The sequence below is a fragment of the Macaca fascicularis genome, chromosome 2 (genome assembly GCF_037993035.2).
Source record: "Macaca fascicularis isolate 582-1 chromosome 2, T2T-MFA8v1.1".
In the NCBI taxonomy this organism is placed as follows: Eukaryota; Metazoa; Chordata; class Mammalia; order Primates; family Cercopithecidae; genus Macaca; species Macaca fascicularis.
In genome coordinates, this window is record NC_088376.1 from 159,239,260 (window position 1) to 159,245,259 (window position 6,000).

The window sequence follows — 6,000 nt, forward strand, 5'->3', positions numbered from 1 at the left end:
GACCTTCCCCATCATTTTCTTTCACAAAGAGGCATATTGTGGCAGGCAGGATTCTAAGATGGCCTCCAACATTTCTACCCCCTGGTGTACATGCCCTGTATAATCTCATCATCCCTGTAAGTGTGGGTGAGGTCCACGAATACGAGGAGATAGCATTCCTGTGATTAATATTATGTGGCAAAAGAGAACTTTCAGATGTAATTAAGGTCCCTAATCAGTTGACTTTGAGTTAGTCAAAAGGGAGATTATCCTGGGTGGATCTGACCTAATCAGGTGAGCCTTAACAAACGGACAAAAGAAACACAACAGATGCCTCTGCTGACCTGGAAGAAAGCAAACATCAGTGTTGTAAACTGACATTCCAGGGCCATGGAACTACAATGTAAAAGTGGCTTCTAGGAGTTGAGAGCAATCCCTGGCCAAAAGCCAGAAAGAAAACAGGGACTTCAGTCCTACATCTGCAAGGAACTGAATTTTGCCAACAACCAATGAATATGGAAGAGGACACTAAGGCTCTTTTGAGAGCACAGCCCTAGCCAACACTTGAATTTTAGCCTGGCAAGACCCTTAGTGGAGGACCAAGCTAATCTACCCAGACTCCTGCCCTGTGGAAACAGATCATAAATCTGTGTTGTTTTAAGCTGCTAAGTATGTGGTAATTTGCAATGCAGCAAAAGAAAACAAATGTATATGTGAAAGGAGTTTATGTACACAGGGTAGAGTAGCTCCACGGGGAGTCTAACAACCACACCCCACAGCTAAATCCCAGAATTGTGCTGAACCTGAGCCAAGGTCCTGAGTATGGTGTACCCATCGTCACTGCTCAGCCCCAGCCTCACCATGATCCAAGCAGCAGGTGGGATAGGGTCACTCTCAGTTTCCTCCTATGAAATGGCACACTTACAATCTGGGGAAAGTGAGCCAAAATATAAGCCATAGAGGATAGGGAGAACTGACTTTCTGAGCTCATAGCTAGTATGAGACAGTGCATATTTATTATAAGGCTGAGATGGTAGAGAAGGCAGTCAAGATTCCCACTCTCTGGTGCCAGACCTGTGGTTACTTGGTCACACAGAACTTTAGTCCCTAAGATACTGAACATGCAAAGCTGAAGGACACTGAAGTATCATTTTTCAGAAGGGCCTCTTAGAAGAAGGAAGGAAGGAAGGGGAAGCAAGATGGAAGGAGAGAAAAAAAGGAGAATTTAATTCAGTAAACAAATATTGATGGTGCCTATTATGTGCACATTCTGTTCTAGGCTCCCGAAATATAGCAGTGACTAAAACAAACAGAATCCCATGCACTCCGGTGAAAAAATATAGAGAAATCAATAAAACAAAAATTTAAAAATACATAGCATGTACTGACTATAAAGCAAGGGAGGAGTAGGAAGGGATATTGGTGTTCAACTTAAAAGAGTCAGATAAGACTCCCTTAGAAGGTCACATTTGGATGCAAAACCGAAGGTGCTAAGGAGTGAACCATGTGGATACCTGAGGAAATCATGTTCCAGGCAGACGAAATGCAAGTGCACAAGTCTTGAGGCAGGAGAGGATCTGGCCTTTCTGAGGGATAATAAGATGGCTAGCATGGCTGGAGGGACGTGAGGAAGGAGAAAAGAGAAAATGATGGGTTCAGAGAGTTTAAGGGCCTGTGGGTTACTTCGACTTTTACTTGCACAAGGTGGGAGCCACTGAGGGTTCTAAACGGAGGAATGACATGATCAGTCGTAGGTTTTCAATAATTTGATCCGGCAGTTGTGATGAGAACCAACCATGGGAAGGGAAGGGCGGAAACAGGGAGATGGGTTAGGAAGCCATTGTAGTGGTCTGGGTAAGAGGTGAGGTTTGCTTGGACCAAGGTGATGGAAGTGGAGAGAAGTGCTCCAATTCTGAATGACTTGCAGATACAGCCAATAGCACTTGCTCTGATTGGATTTAAGGTGTGAGAGAAAAAGAAGCCAAGGATGATACCAAGGTTTTTAGCCTGAGGAACTGGAATTTACAGTTAACATTTGCTGCTATGGGGAAGCTTGGAGGAGCTGGTTTGGAGAGGAATCTTGGAGTGCAGTTGGGGTGTGTTAAGTCTGAGAAGCCTATTAGACATCCAGTGGTGCAGAGTAGATAGTTGGATGTTCTAATGTGGTGTTTAGGGAAGGATTAGGGCTGAAGACATAAATGTAATATCCAAAACATGAAACTGGATGAGATCAAAAAGAGAGTGCATGTAGATAGAGAAGTCCAAGTGTAAATCCTGGGGCACTCCAAGATTAAAGTGTCAGGGAGAGGAGAAAGAACAAGCAAAAGAGACTGAGAAAGAACAGCCAATGAGGAAGGAGAAAAACCAAGAGTGTGATGTCCTGGAATCCAAGGAAAGAAAGTGTTTCAAGCATGTGAAAGTGATCAGCAGGGTCAAATGCTGCTGATAGGTTGAGCCGAGGCTGACAGATGATGTTGGATTTAACAGCATGTCATTGGGGACCTTGACACAAGTCATTTCAGTGGAGTGATGGGGATGAAAGCCTGGTTCAAGTAGATTCAAAAGAAATTTAGAAGAGAAAATTAGAGGTGGCAGGTATGGGCAACTCTTTTAAAGAACTTGGCAATAAAGGGAAGCAGAGAAAAGGGTCAAAACTGAAGAGGAAAATGATGGGAGAAGCATGTTTTTATGTTGATGGGAATTATCTAGTAGAAAAAGGGAAATGATGAGAAAGGATGTAGTCAATATTCATTTGTACAAGAAAATAGCAGAAAACAATGTAACCTACTTGATAAAAGATTTTATGTAACAAAAGATTTTATTGTAATATTTAAGACAGATATTTTTACTGAAACATAATAAACACCCATGAACCCACCATCCACCCCAAGAGCTAGACCACTACCAGTAACATCTATGTGCTCCTCCCTCTCTAATCTTACCTCTGTTTTAGAAGAAAGCAACTTTCCTGAATTGTATTATTATCATTTCCCTGTAAAATTATATTCTCCTGACTGTATCCTGTTATATTTATTGACCAGCAGATCAAGGATAATCTAACCTATGCTCTCAACCTGGCCTCCTACAGACAGACATCAAATCACCTCAGTCAGACAGTGCCATGAAATTCCTCCCTTGTGTTTAACCTGCTACACTAAAATTCTATTTTATTTCATCTTCTCTCCAACTGCTAGTGCTTTGTCTGAAAAACCCCTTCTTCTGCACAAAGATCATTATTATTCATTCCTGTCAGCATTATTTACTCAGCATGAAAGCAGGAAGAGATTGGCACACCTTCATCTCATGTGCATATACAGAACAGACCCCAGTGGCCAGAGCATTCTTGTTATCCTGGAAGATGCACCTGCAGCCCTCAAGCCTCCAGCCTCTCCCTCCCAACCTAAGGCACACCCTGTTGGCCAGATGCCTATACCAACACCTGGCAGCCCCTCCAGAGAGGCCTCAGAAAGGCAGGTGATAGCCAGTGACTAGGTTTCTTTCATCCCTAGATCTTGTCCTATGGGCGGTGGCCATTGCCAGACCATCCAGGATTCTTCAGGTGTGCAAGGACCTGTAGAATTTTGACAAATGCCAGCAGAGTGGCCTCTTTACAAATGGATGACAGCAGGCTGTGAAAAGTTTTCTGCATGCATAACCCAAAAATCTAGTCCCCCCACTTGTTCACTGATGCTTAAAATTGCTTTAAGGAGAGCTTTCACAACCAGAGAAAGCTTTGAAGGCCCTGGGTGAACTAATCGATTTAGACTAATACACCTGTTGTATAAATGGACTGAAAGATTAGATGATGCAATGGGCACCTTTAAAATAGGTGTGAAGTGACAAGGGGTGTAGCAGAGAAAGGTGGGGCTTTTCTTGCCTCCTTGGGTGCTTAAAATGAACAGTCTTGAGGCCAGGTGCGGTGGCTCAAACCTGTAATCCCAATACTTTGGGAGACCAACGTGAGTGGATCACTTGAGCCCAGGGGTTCAAGACCAGCCTGGGCAACATGGCAAAACCTCGTTTATAAAAATGTAAAAATTAGCCTAGCATCGTGGCAAGCACTGTAGTCTCAGCTACTTGGGAGGCTGAGGTGGGAGGATTGCTTAGACCTAGGAGATTGAGGCTGCAGTGAGCCATGATCACCCCATTGCACTCCAGCCTGGGCAACAGAGCAAGATCCTGTCTCAAAACACACACACACACACACACACACACACACACACACACACACACACACACACAGTCTTGAAATCAGAAGACCTGGAGTCAAGCTGGGTGCTGGGCCCTACTGCCAGCTGTTTGATCACAAGCAAAATTACTCGAAGCCTTGAGCCTGTTTTTTATTTCCAAAGCGAAGGTAATACCTACCTTCAGAGTTTACCGTGGGACTTTGATGTCATCATGTTTGTAAAAGTGCCCTGGCACAGTGACCACATTCTACCCAGTAAAGATTGTCTATCTTTCCCTGTTGTCCCCAGGCAACTCAGGCTCTGCTCCTATCCACTCCATCCCTCTTTCTTAGCATTATAAGGTCAAGAGTGAGGTATCTGGGACCATGCAACCCAGGTTCAAATCCTGACTCTATCACTTGCTGACATCTTGGACAAGTTTAACCTCTCTGGGCTCAGTTCCCTCATCTGTAAAAATGGGGATAACAATAGTACTTGCCTCATGGGGTGACAGTAAGGATGAAATGAGTACATGTGTGTAATGCACTTAGAACAATTCCTGGCACCAAAGAACGCATTGTAAGAAGTGTTGTTACTATGATTCCCCAGGACTTCTCACCTGTCCACTTTCCACAAGCCGAAAGGTCAAGTTCCACTTCCGCTCTCTCACCTACAAAAGCGCACGGTCAATGGCTACACATTCTGTCCCATCCCCAACGCCCCCAGTCCGGGTTTCCTAACGCCCCCAGCCCTGTCCTTAACCCTCCAGGCCGTCTGGTCCTTCCACCAACAGCAAAGCCAAAAGCAGCTTTCAGCTTCCCCCAGCAGCGCCCTAGCGGGACCCTGGGAACCTGCCGCTGCAGGAGGGGCGGGGCGGCTCTGTGACGTCGCGCCCGGCCCTACCCCGGTGATCTGGCAGCGGAGCCCGCGCAGAGTTTGCTAGGCGAAGGCGGAGCGCTAACGTCTAAAGCTAACGGCGGTCGTGCCCCGCCGCTGCTGTCACCCCTGGCCGCTGCTGCCCTCCCCGCCGAGGTTCTACTGCTCTTCTTGAGAAGAAGGGTGTGAGGCACTGGGTCTCTCCCCACACCTCTCGCCTGAGGCCAGACAGCCGGTTTGGGGGCGAGCCTGAGGTAGCCACCCCGAGGGGAAGTGGAGGGAGGGCAGGGCTCTGAGCGCCCCGAGGGCTGCACTGGTCTGAGCGAGGAGCCCTGCAGGACGCCCCCTGGCTTCTGAGCCTCTCCTTGTTCACGGAGCAAGGGAAAGGCAAGATCTTCAAGAGAATGTGACTGTTGGGGATTATGGCTTTCTGGCCAATTTGTGTGGGTATTTTGTACCCAGAATACTATTATACGGTTTCTTACCCTGAGGACAGTGATAGGGAGACTCAAAAGTCTGGAATCAGAGCCCTCCACGGAGGAGCCACACCTCTGCTTTTTCATCAGCAACAGGGATATAAAAATAACTTTGGGAGAATTGTCAGGTGGACCAATGGGCATACCTAGCACTTCACAGACTGCTATCACGCATTCTTTTTTTTTGAGACGGAGTCTCGCTCTGTCACCTAGGCTGGAGTGCAGTGGCCGGATCTCAGCTCACTGCAAGCTCTGCCTCCCGGGTTCACGCCATTCTCCTGCCTCAGCCTCCCGAGTAGCTGGGACTACAGGCGCCTGCCACCTCGCCCGGCTAAGTTTTTGTATTTTTAGTAGAGACGGGGTTTCACTGTGTTACCCAGGATGGTCTCGATCTCCTGACCTCGTGATCCGCCCGCCTCGGCCTCCCAAAGTGCTGGGATTACAGGCTTGAGCCACCGCGCCCGGCCCACGCATTCTTTTATACCTAGCACCTCACAGAC